The 13,312-nt window shown below is 42.8% G+C and overlaps 1 long non-coding RNA gene across 1 annotated transcript; it reads right to left on the reverse strand.

Annotated features, from left to right (window-relative positions):
• Nucleotides 1-548: 548 nt before the first annotated feature.
• On the reverse strand, nucleotides 549-4,646 carry LOC309864075. The gene is made up of 3 exons (XR_014311373.1): nucleotides 4,344-4,646; nucleotides 4,043-4,175; nucleotides 549-760 (listed from the first exon to the last, which is right to left on the reverse strand). It is a non-coding gene; the product is annotated as an uncharacterized lncRNA (long non-coding RNA).
• Nucleotides 4,647-13,312: the final 8,666 nt, after the last annotated feature.

Below are 13,312 nucleotides of genomic sequence, written 5' to 3' on the forward strand. Positions count from 1 at the left end.
CCCACCCCCTAGTCCACTCCTCCATCAGTCTTTCTAGTCACCTTTATGGCACCATTATTTTGATAGGTAGGACTCCTACCTATCAAAACTGTTATTTAGAAGAAGAAATAAAAACATGGAGCACCTCGCTGTTGTCAGGGGACTCTTGCAAATATGTGCCGCTGACCGAGGCACAGATCACAAGCGAATCCAGCCAATTGGAACTCATGTAGATACTCACAAAGTTGTTTAACACCCAGCTGTTTTATTCATCTGATGCTGTGGATAACAAAGCACCCCAGAATTAGGTGGCTTAAAACACAATACTCAGGGGCGCCTGGGTGGCTCAGTGGGTTAAAGCCTCTGCCTTCGGCTCAGGTCATGATCCCAGGGTCCTGGGATCGAGCCCCGCGTCAGACTCTCTGCTTCGCGGAGAGCCTGCTTCCTCCTCTCTATCTCTCTCTGCCTGCCTCTCTGCCTACTTGTGATCTCTGTCTGTCAAATAAATAAAATAAAATCTTTAAAAAAAAAATACTCATTTATTTGCTCACTCTCTGGCAGTTTAGGCAGCTCATGGTACAAATGGCTCTTCTCCAATCTACAGGCATGTCCTGGGGAGCTTGCTGGGGGCTGGAGACATCAACCGCTGAGAAGGACTCCCTCACAGGTTTAGCAAGTTGATGTTGGCTATTCAACGAAGATCATCAGCTGGTGACTTCCATTCTCTCTTGAGTGGGCTTCTCCCAGACGCTTCTTGGGTTTCCTTGTAGCAAGGTGCGTACTAAGAAGCTTCCAGTCTTCTCAAAGGATACATCTGAAATTGGCACAAAGTCACTTCCATTTTATTCTGTTGGTCAAATCATCCTAGGGGAGCGGGTAAGTACACTCTACCAGTTAGAGAGGGGCTGTGACAAGGAATCTGGGCCATCTTTAATTCACTACACCAGCCCTTTAAACTGGGGGACAGACCTGAAATTGGTTTGGCTCTTCAGAAACAGTGATGTGCTGCTAGATGTGAAACAGCTGACTGGAGTGCCCTGGGAACGTGGGAGCTGTGGTGCCCCCCTCTCACTGGTTCCCCCACACATGGACCACCTGGTACACCCCAAAGATGTAGACTGTAGGCAGAAGAAAGGGGTGGGGAGAGGTGGGACCCTTGCCATGTGAGCCGTGAATGTAGAATCCCACAATCCCCTGTCTAAGCCCCACCTCCAGCAAGAAAGAGCAGAGATAATGTATCTCTTATTTTTCTACTTCTCCATCTATAAAGCAATCCCAGACTTGTTGCCCTTATAACTAAAAAGCTTTCTAAAAGACTATAGACCAAAACACAGGTTTTGTCATCTCCATTTTTTTAAATCCTAAAAGATCCCTTCTCCCTCTCAATACATACTGTCATTGTTCTCAGTTAAAAGAACAGGGGCTGGAGCAGGAAAGTGGAACCCTGCTCCCTGGCAGAGCCCAGGGGTTGATGAAAGTGTTAACCCAGTGGGTCAGAGGAACACGTCCCCAGAGACCCCCTCTAAGAGCACACTGAGAAATCAGAGTTGAATCAGGTGCCAGGAGACCCATTGAGCCTTGTAAATGGTTAAGGGAAGGCTGTGATCAGCAAAGTGAAGGGCTGTTGAAAGATCAAAGGCACCATAGAGCAAGAGACACCCCAAGTCAGCCGTGAATAATAACTTGTTTTCTTCCTTGAGGAGCAAAACATGCTAGGGCTAAAGCCAGACAGAGCACATTCAGGCTTCATCAAATGCTGCAGGAAGCACTTATATGGATGGAAGGTGGGGGAGGGGTATACTAAAAAACCAGTCTATACGGTCCATAAACATTCATTAAATCTCCTCTGGAGCTATGAGGAAATTGGTGAGAATTAGTCTTTCTGTCTTACAGGCAAAAGAACTGATGTTAGATAAGGTAAATTGTTGAAACACTATTAAGCAGATGAACAGAAGAAAAAAAAAAAAGGCAACAACAAACCCACCCACCCCCCCAAAAAACCCAAATATCTTATTCCCCTGGTCTATCGATCAGAGAAGATAACCTTGATCTTACATGATGGTTATCTAGTTACTTTCAGTCTGGGGAAAGATTTGAAAAATGAAAAAATGCCTGATCTCTAGGCTCTCCTGGGAAAAAAGGCAGGCAAGATAAAAGGTTTTCCTATCAATGGAATACCAAGACTGACTTGTGCTAGGAACCCAGCCAATTTATTACTTTGTTCCCATTGTGAAGAAATACTATAAATGGACACACTAAGCCCTAAAGAAACTGGTTAGAGGTGAAAGAAAAATCAAAACCCAAGTGTAGAGAGTCAGGCAAGTAGGATTGGTTTGCTGGGTTTCCATCCAAATCCACCTAATTATGCATGAGGCTTGGCTGGCAGCTTGACATCAGCGAGGCTGTCCCCAGGCTCCCAGGCTGAGCCTGCACTGAGTGGGGAGCAGGGCACCAAATCAACCTTCTAGAAGCAACTGCGTTTTCTGTCCTTGTGCCCACAGGAGATCATTCCAAAAATCTAAATGTATTCTTCTCTTTAGAATTACTCCTTCAGAAGAATGTCCAAGACCCAGTTACTCTTTGTTCCTGCTTACGCACAGCTTAATACCGTCCCTCCTCCCTGCCCTTGGCCTTGTCCTCTTCCTTTTCCTACTGACCCCACCCAGAAAGGACTGTATTCCATTGTCCGTGGCTAACTCAGTCATGCTTTCTGCACCAAGGATAAGGGAAAAAATTTTAATATTCAGTGGCATTTACAGAAACATTTGAAAGAAGTCGGGTGGACCTCAGTTTTGCCATCCGCTCCAAGCAAGCTCAAGCCAAGAGAGACTTGCTCGACTACGGGTAAATGTTAAAGGCGTGCAGCTACTCTCTGCTTGCTCCTTCCTACTTCTGTTTCACCCCCGCCACCTCCTTGGGCAGCAGAATGAAAGGGAGCTCCCTGTCCATGCTCTCCTCTCTTCTGATGAACCCTCAGGGAGGGAGGGGTGGGGTCCTCGCATGGGCAGACTGGGAGTCCACGCATGGGCAGATTCCCAGGCTCTGGACAGTGCCTGGGCTCTGCCCCTCCTCTTCTTCTGTGTCAGCCCCTTCTGCTTTGCCAAACCAGCTGGCTGCACCTGGACATCTCTGTTCCTCTGCTCCCCGACTCTGCCTGGCCAGAAGCCAGCTTGGCATGATCCCTGCAATGGGGTCTGTGCTCTGCGGTGGGCAGCCAGCTGGACCTGGGTGGGGGCGGGGAGGTCTCTGGGGTGCTCCTTTCTACTCGGGGTAAACCAATCTGCAGGCTTTCAGGGAGATTCAGAGTGTGCGTACTAACCAAATGAAAGGGCCTCTTGCAAGCTATTTCTATTAATGAACAGTGGAGTTGGGTTCGTATTGGTGGGCGTAAGTATAGACCAAAGTGGATATTGCCATCTATGTAATGTCTTTAAAATGCAATTGTAAGTGGTGGATTTTTTTTCAATAGCCTTCCACCCATTTAAGGTTCTGCGATTTCATGGAATCTCTCCTAAGTCTCCACAGAGCCACATTTCCGGCGAGCAGATTTACCCTGTGGTACACGTTGTCGCAGGACACCCAAGTCCTCACCTCCTCATGTGGCGCCTTATTGGTTACAAGCAACAGGAAACCTAATCTACTGACATCAGCGACAAGAGGGAAGTTTATTGGAAGAGATTTGTGTAACTCATGGGGCCAAGTGAAGAAGGTGAGGGAGGGAAAGAACGAGGTGGTGCTGAGGCCCTGGGTCGTAGGGGGTCACCACCCTCTCCAAATGCATTGCCCTTGTCCTGTGCATTCCTTTCTGTTGCTGCCAGAATAATTTACCATAAATGTAGTGGCTGAAAGCAATGGAAATGTCTTAGTTCATAGTTCTGTCAGCATGTCAGCAAGTCAGATGTCTGACTTGGCTCAACTGGTTCCTCAGATTAGCGTCTCTCAAGGTCAAAATCAAGGTGTTACCCATGCTGGGCTCTTATCTGGAAGCTCATTTAGGTTGTTGGCTGAATCCATTTCATTGCTATTATAAGACCGAGTTCCCCCCATCCCCCCACTTCCTCACCTATGGTCCACTGGGGACCTCCGTCAGCTCCTAGAGGCCACTGAAGTTTCTCTCTATGTGGCCCCTTTCAGCTTCCAGTCAGCAATGGGGTGTCCAATTCCCCTCATGCTTCAGATTTCTCCAGCTCCCGCTCCTTTGTAGAGAACAAATAGTTAGGTCAGGCTCACTCAGATAATCTCCCTATCCTCAAGTCAACCCTGCCACATAAAACAACAGTCATGGGAGCTATACCTTATCATTTCATCATGTTACATTTTGAGAGGAGGGAATTAAAAATTCTGTCAACCACACTTTGACTCACCTCTCATGAGCTCAAGCTCCTTTCAGTCCTTGTCCATCTGTGTCACGTTTCAAGCTCTCAGAAGAGAAACTCAGAGAAACTCAATTTGGGTCAGGTATCCCTACCCCTCACCAATGAACTATGATCAAGGGACAGGCTCGCCTAGAAAAGGGGTCAGCACCTGGATATCAAAAGCTATTCTGGGACAGGGGAAGATGGTGACGAGATGGGTGAAGATCATAAGAGGAATCCTTCTTGAAGAGGGAAATAAGGAAGTGGTAATATGAGAAGAGAAGAGAGTCCCAGGCAGCACGGCTGGAAGACAAGCCCCCAAGTTAGAGAGAGAGTCTAAGAAGAACATGAGCATGGTTTATGAGCTCATATTTGGTCCTTGTATTTTCCGTCTGGGTTAAAAATCTCTGATGTTGACACTCTTGCAAAATAGAACTGTGACTCGTTTTAGTTTATAAGTACATTTTTCAGAGTTCCCTTTTCCTCTGAAGAGTTGGGATTTGTATACGTACTTATACTTCCCTCCAAGGGAGAGGGTTTAGAACATTACCCCACAAAGGAGGTCAAAACCAAAGTAGACACCCTTGGGTTTTTTAGGTATTGTTGTGTCCTTTTGCCACTCCCAAGAAAACTGGGATAGGGGGTCATCCTCCTGATTTTAAACACTTCCAAGCACGCCCTTAGCCAAAAGTAATGACTTTCTTTAAGGTGATATAACAAGGCTCTTGGAAAAAAGACCTTAGGAACGAGTCTTTGATAGATACTTCTCCTTAAGGTAATGGTGACAAATAAATGCCCCACGTGCATAGAGTAGCACTCTATACTTTTCAAAGAAAGAAGATGTCATTGAATTACATGCCTTGTTAAACTCATTTGAGGAGAAAACAAGTGTGCTGTTGGCTTCATCTGCCCACTTTGGGCAGAGTTCACTGGGAGAATCAGAGAGATAGGAAAGAATCAAAGAGAGTTTGGGACACAATAGGGGAAAAAGGACCGAAACAAATTATACCTGAAACTGTGGTCTACTTAAAATGAAACAGAGCCTCTCCAGAAGTGATACAAATCCTCTAATATTACAAAATTACAATGAAATTCATTTTCACTCACTTTAAAAATATATATGGAAAGAAATAAAAACAACAAAATTTATATGGTATACGATACTACATTACAGAGGTTAGGATGAACCATATAGAATCAGAGCTCCAGGACCTGCGGGAATGACTTTCTGTGCTTCGCTTACTTCTCACCACGTATCTGTTCCTTGCATAAGCCATTCCTCCTGCCCAGAAAGCATTCCTTCATTCTTTTAAACTGTTTTCCTTCCTTTAAAGTGCTTCTGAAACTATTTGTTCCTTCCACCCCCATCACCTGCCTTCCTATTGGTTATTATCCTCACTCTCCAGGTACTATCTTAGTATCAGCCAATGTTCCTGACCCACCTTCTTCTCCTAGGGGAGACCCCACACAGCTCTGCCAGCCCAGGGCCTGGTCTCATCCTAGGAGCAGTGAGAGGGTATCAAAATGCCTTCACTGAGGCTGGGTAGGTATTCTGTTTTGTCTTGGTTCTGCCAGTTTGAGAGACCAAAAAAAAAAAAAAAAATCATCTTATATATTAGTATCCTAATGATTTTAGATGGTGGTCAAGGAAGGCCACCTGAAAAATTTATGGTGAGGGCAATTTTCTGAAGTGTGTGGCCTACCATATGATCAGACTTGTCCAGCACATCACAGATATTGGGAAAGCTTGGGCATGTCATTTTCCATATAAAGTTTACCGTATGGCTAGTTAACGAGTTTATTGATGATTTTATTCAAATCCTCTAAATTCTTTTTTTTTTTTTTAACATCTAACTTGATCTGTCAAAGATTTTTTTTTACAATTTTAATTGTGGTAAAATACACCTAAAATGTACCATCTTGACCTTTTTTTTTTAAAGATTTTATTTATTTATTTGACAGAGATCACAAGTCGGCAGAGAGGCAGGCGGAGAGAGAGAGGAGGAAGCAGATTCCCTGCGGAGCAGAGAGCCCAATGCGGGGCTTGATCCCAGGACCCTGGAATCATGATCTGAGCCGAAGGCAGAGGCTTTATAACCCACGGGGCCACCCAGGCGCCCCTTGACCATTTTTTAAATGTACACTTCAGTGGCATTTACTACATTCACATTGTGGTACAAACATTATCACTGCCCATTACAGAACTCTTCATCTTGAAAAACCAGAACTCTGTCCCCATGAAAGAGCAATCCCCCAGTCTCCCGTCCCCTCAGCCCCTAGTAACCATAATTTGATTTTGTGTCTCTGTGTGTGGCCCCTCTAGGTACCTCACATAAGTGGAATCATACAATATTTGTCCTTTTGTGGCTATTTAATTTCATTTAATATAATATCCTCAAGGTTCATTTATGTTGTAACTTGTATCAGAACTTCCTTCCTCTAAAGAGTGAGTAATATTCCATTCTCCACATAAACCACATTTTGTTTATCTAGTCATTCATCAATGGGCACTTGGGTTGCTTCCCCTTTTTGACTATTGGGAATAATGCTGCTATGAACATTGGTGTACAAATATAATTTCAGTCCCTGTTGTCAGTTCTTTGGGCTTATGCCCAGAAAAGAAATTGCTGGATCATATGGTAACTCTTGCTTAATTTCTTGAAGAACCACCATACTGTTTTCCATAGCAGCTGCGCCAAGAACAGCATACAATTGTTTCAATTTCTCCACATTCTCACCAACACTTTATTTTTTTTATTTTTAATATTTTTTATTTTATTTTTATTTTATTTTTCCAATGGTAGCCATTGTAATGGGAATGAGGTGGTATCTTATAATAGTGATAGCCCAAAGACCTTTTAAGAGGTATATTATTAAATCTTTCCACCACAAACTATGTTTTCATTCTTATATTTTAATAAAATTGTGTTTTATATATCTGATAACACAGAGGATTTTGTGCATAAAAGTTAATAACTATTGGGGCACCTGGGTGGCTTAGTCGGTTAAATGTCTGACTCTTGATTTTGTTACAGGGGTCTGAATCAAGCCCTGTGTGGGGTTCCACACTGGACGTAGAGACTGCTTAAGATTCTCTCTCCCTCTACCTCTGCCCACTCACATGAACTCAGGCACATGCGTGCATGCCCTCTCTCCCTCTCAAAAAAAAAAAAAAGTTAATAACTATTACATATTCATTGTTTTTTGCATCTTTTTGCCTAGAAAATAACCTCATTGCTTGGAAAATTGCTTCTCAAATTCCAGCAGAGACTGAAGAAAAAGGTGTACCTTGCTGATCAATCCCTGAGGCTCGTGGCCCAACCCAATGTCTTTCATTCATTCTCTGCCTCAGGTAGAAATTAACATGGACACTCCAATCTTGAAAAATCTGTTACACACCACCTGAGCCCTGCAAGAGCAGAAAATAGGCTGCCTGTTGTTAAACTATTACTGTCTCTAACTCCACACCAGCCTACTACTTGGATTCTGCAAGGTAGAAAGCAGAAGTAACCTGCATTATCTTCCTCCTCCTCATTTTCACCTGCTCAATTGTCAGTCGATCCGTACAGGACCATAGCCAGATTCTGCGCCCGGTACTAGAAATGCAGCTCTGGACAAGATATACACAGTTTGTATTTTCATGGATCATACAGCAGAGAAGGGAAACATTACATAAATAATTGCAAATAAAGTAAGTCCTATAAAAGAGAAGTACAGCGTGTTAAGTGGCGTAGAAGAACAAAGATCTAGCCTGGTTGAGGAACCAGGGAAACCATCCCTGAGGAAGTTCATTTTCAGCTGATCATATAAAGGATAAGGCATTCAGTAGGCATTGAAGAGTCATAGAAGACTTGAGTCGCTAGCAGCCCAGCCCCTGGAGCTGGGCTGCAGGTGTTCAAAACTCACTCTGGTCTTTAACAGCTGGAGGACTTTAGGGGAGTTATTTAACTTCTCTGTAAATAATAGTTGGCATAGTTAATTAACATGCATATCGGTTTCCGGCACATAGTAAGTACTCAATAAATGGTTATCATTCACGAAGCGAGTGTGAGTGTCCACCATAGGAGGCACCGTGGAAGATGCTGAGAGCATTGCGGTAAGACTACACAGTCATTGTCTTCACAGTCCCTGACTCGCAATGGTTCAACCTACAGTTTTTTGGCTTTTCGATGGTACACATACTGATAGGCATTCAGTAGAAACCATACTTCAAATTTTGAATTTTGATCTCTTCTCGGGCTAGCGATAAGCGGTACCATCCTCTCTCGTGCTACTGAGCTATCCGCGAGCTGCAGCTTCCCCAGTCAGCCAGCGATCAGGGAGTAAATAAGCAGTATACTTACAACCAGTCTGTATCCATACTGCTAGTCTGTTTTTCACTTTCAGTACAGGGTTCAATAAATTACTTTTATAAAATAGACAACACTTTTATAAAAAAGTCAACACTTTTTTATAAAATAGACTTTGTGTTGGATGGTTTTGTCCAATTGGAGGCTAGTGTCAGTGTTCTGAGCTTGTTTAAGGTAGACTAGACTAAGCTATGTTTGGTGGCTTACGTGTATTTAATGTATTTTCGACTAAAAGTCTTTTCAATTTACAATGGGTTTATTGCAACATACCCCATCACAAGTCAAGAAAGATCTGAATTAGAGGCATTTGAATGTACCTTGATAGGAAATAAACCTCCAGAAAGATTTCATTAAGCAGTTTCTTTATTTGTTTGTTTTAGAGGGAGAGAATGACAGAAAAAGAAAGAATTTTAAGCAGGCTCCACATCCAGTGCAGAGCCCAATGCGGGACCGTGCGATCATGACCTGAGCCGAACTCAAGAGTCAGATGCTTAACTGACTGAGCCACCCAGGTGCCTCTAAATTAGACAGGTTTTATCTAAAGTCTCTAAAAGGCCCCTGTCCTTTGGATCAACAATTATACATCTGGGAATTTATCCTCAAGAAATCAGCGTGAATGTGTGCAAGCTTTTAGCTATTTCTTGTATTGAAATGTGTAGAGTACCTAAGTGTCTCACAGGAAATTAGTTAACTATGATACATTGTATATGATGGGATGTCATGCAGTCATCAAGAAGATGTAGAGAAATTCTATTTGCTGACGTGAGATGAGATTTAGTATCATGTTGAGAATACCTCTTGCTAATAAGATACACTACTTTACAGAAAGCAAGGATGGAAGTATTTAAGGTTTTCAGGTAATTGTCTTCAGGCAGATACACTAATTAGGAATCCATAGGAACCAACTCTGGTAAACTTGGTGGAAAAGGAAGAATTTACTGACAAGAGCTGCGGTAACTCAGAGAAAGGAAGAAAAAGCTAAACAACCAGGCAGATAGAACACGAACTAGTAGGATCTGGCACCCAGGTAATAGGAATGAGACAACTGTCTTTGCTAAGCTATGCCATTAGTAAAAGCAACTTGGTGTGTGTGTGTGTGTGTGTGTGTGTGTGTATCCTTCTGTTTTTAACCAGCTCAGATTGAGATCTCCAGAAAGAGGGTCTGATTGATTTGGACTAGATCATGAAGCTTCATGCTTTCCAGTTCTGGTGATCCTTCCTGCAGTAGGAAACCCCCCGTACCCCAGAGGAAGAAGCAGGGGGAAAGGTGGAATCAACAGATGTTCCCCATAATGGGAGTTTAGGTATAGTACTTTCCTTTTTTTTTTCTTTATTTATCTATATATTTTAATTCCTCTGTAATAGACAGATACTGTTTTATAACAAGGATTGCTTTTTTGTAATTTAAAAAACCTCGGAACACAGACAAGCTGCCAAGTTCCCTGAATGGGCTACTTTACAACCTGTTTGCTTCTTTTATACCCCACTACTTCATCTACAACAAATCACATTCCCATAACCCCACACCCACCCACGTACTTACTTATCCACGTGAATTACTTTTATGTGATTATTATTAATATAACAAAGCATGATGAGCATGTAACACTACAAATATTTGTAACACTACAAACATTTCAATAACATAATGACTGTTGAATGTTGAACTGCTGAATGCATTACCTCATGTTAGGGTAGAATTTTGTAAAATAATCACTAAAAATTATAGCAAGCATTTAGTAAGTGCTTGCTCGGTGCCACTGGACTGAGTCCCTAACTTACATGATGTCACTTTAGTATAAAATACACGATTTGACCAAACAACATTTCCTTCTCCAACACAGCATTCTTAGTAGATTCTATCTTTTCTGAAAAATAGATGCGTTCTCTTCCAAGAATCTCAAGGCATTCCATTTGCATCAAGTAATCCATTTAAATTCTCTCACCATTCCTAAGAGGAAAACACAGGATTGGATATTACTTATCTTTCTGTAGAGCTGAGGAAGCCACAGAGATGTAATTTCCTCAAAGTCTTTCAACTACTGGTGGCATCTGAACATCTCTCCATTTATGAAAACTGAAGGCATTGAGAAAATAATTCTTTTATTTAATAGACATATTTAGTGGTTCTACTTTGTATCAGGCTTTTGTGCAAGAAATCAAAGACTGAGTCACTCACATACAACCACATTATGTACCCAGGAGGTGTAGGTCACCAGGAACAAGAAAGATGCTGTCCCAGTCCCCACGGTGGAGAGGCCCTACCTGTTCCCGAGTTTATAGTCAGAGGATAAATTAGGGGAGCATTTGCAAATGAGGCATATAGCTTAAGAAATAGAAGTGAAAGTCATGTCTGGGGAATTGGATATATGTGTAAAAATACCGAAGTGACAACAAAAATAGGGTAGATGCACACAGAGGAAAGTAACTCTGAGGAAATGGGGGAAAGGGACATGTGGAGATGGAGCCATGAAGAAGTAGCATCCGCAGGTGAGATAATAACCTGGAAATATTGCAGGCCACCTTGAGAGGAGCCACGCCTTCACTGGTGGGATACAGTCGGTGGAAGGCAAACGTGCAGGGACGGGGGAAGGAAGGAAAAACCCAAGCTCATCCTGCGTCCTCCCCGATCTCCTGCCAGATCTCCTGTTGGCCAGAGCAAGGAGCGAGCATGTCCATTGATACAGTCTAATGGGTCTTGGGGTGGGAGCAGCCCGAGGAGGGTGGGCAGCAAATCTGGAGGAGTGAACAGAAGATACCCACACTTCCAGTTGTGCTGCTAATTCGCATTCCTGAACCAAGTCCTTTGGCCTCTTTGGACATCAGCTTCTTTACTGTTCACAGGAAAGCCTCATCCTCGTCATCTCTAAGGCATCTCCCAGAGTCAGCATGATATGGAGACAGAAGAGCCTTTGGTTGAATAGATTTGCATTAAGAATTAAGAAAGGAGGCACCTGGATGGCTCAATCGGTTAAGCATCTATCTTCAGCTCAGGTCATGATCTCAGTGTCTTGGGATGGAACCTTGGTGTCAGCCTCCCTGATCAGTGGGGAGTCTGCTTCTCCCTCTCCCTCTACCCCCTGCTTGTTCTCCCTTTCTCTCTCTCTCTCTCAACTTAAATAAAATCTTTAAAAAAAAAAAAAATCGGGCAGATTTCCTTCTACTGTCTACCAAGGGGTACTCTTTCTCAATGCCTGGGCATATGTGGTGTAAAACCAACTTAATAGGAATCTTCTTGACTGTCAAATGGAAGAATCTACATAACATGACAAAAGGTCTGTAGACTGTAGCTCTAGGACCTTGGTGTGCCCCTCAAGGAAGTCAGTCTCCCTCCTGTTACAGTAGTTAGGAAGCAGATAAAGACACAGAAGGCCATAGCTCCCCTGCAAATGCAAATGCTATTTTTAATCCCAAATAATGGAGGAACAAATAGATGAAAGGAGTAGGGAAGATCATGATTATCACTATTGAAAGTGACTTCTACCAGCTCCTCTAAGGATACTTTGTAGTAATTATTACAAAGAAGTGTAAGACACTAGCTGGTTGGCCAGCAGACAGGGGCCGAGTAAAGGGATTGATGTGTAGGTGGAGGAGGCTGCATCCGGTGTGAAGCCAAGTGGCTCCTATGGGCTTCTGCTGTCTGGTTCAGAGCATGGTTCATTCATTAATGCTGAGTGTTTACTAGGGACTGACGCACACATTAACTAAAGAGGACAAGAACCACCAACATGAAAACAGAGAAGGGTTTCTTCCTCCATCAAAACCAGTAAGATGTCATGGCTCATTTTATCCCCAAATTCCAAAATACTTGCAGAGTTACATACTCTGACTTCTTGACCTGAACAGATGGGAGAGGTGACTTGATGAGGAGATTAAGCAGGGGGTACTGGAGCCAGACCGCATAGGTTCTGTCCCTCATGTCAAGGGACCTTAGCAAGTAACTTAGCTTTTCTGCAGCTTAGTTCCTCATCAATGAAATGAAGAATCATGCCTTCCCATAAGACTGTTCTGAGGATTAAAGCATTGATTAAAGAGCAAGTAAAGTTAAAGAAAGTAGAATAATGCCTAATAGACAGACAGTACTATATGTGCTTAATAAAATAAATACTTCGTGGGAAGGCAAAGGATAGGATCCAGAAACCTTCAAATTTAAATCTCTGGTGAATGACACAGTTGCTTTTAAAAGGGGGGGCAGGGAGGTGGGTAAAGACAAAGGTAATTCCTATTGGGTTCAAACAAGTTTTCAAGTAAATTTGAGGGGTATTTGCTATTTTTTAAAATTTTTATAGATGTTAATGAGTGTTTGGCCTATGGTTTTCATCTATTACAGTTGTCATGCACTAATACTTATGTGATATAATTAGACACACACATATAGGGGCCAAAGTTCTCCAAGTGTGTAAGTTACTCTCAGAGGAGTGTCATTTACCTGTGGTGGAAAGAGTAATATATCTGAAATCATGCTTTTTTGGGGGAGACCTTGAGGAATCCTAGCTTTGGGGTATATTTCACCATCTAGAGAGGAAACAACATCTCAGAGTATTATGAGGATCAAATGAGTTAATGCAAGCATAGCACTTAGAATAGTGCTTGGGATGTGGTCAACACTCAAAATTATATATATATATC

The sequence above is a fragment of the Mustela nivalis genome (genome assembly GCF_964662115.1).
Source record: "Mustela nivalis genome assembly, chromosome: 5".
Lineage (NCBI taxonomy): Eukaryota > Metazoa > Chordata > Mammalia > Carnivora > Mustelidae > Mustela > Mustela nivalis.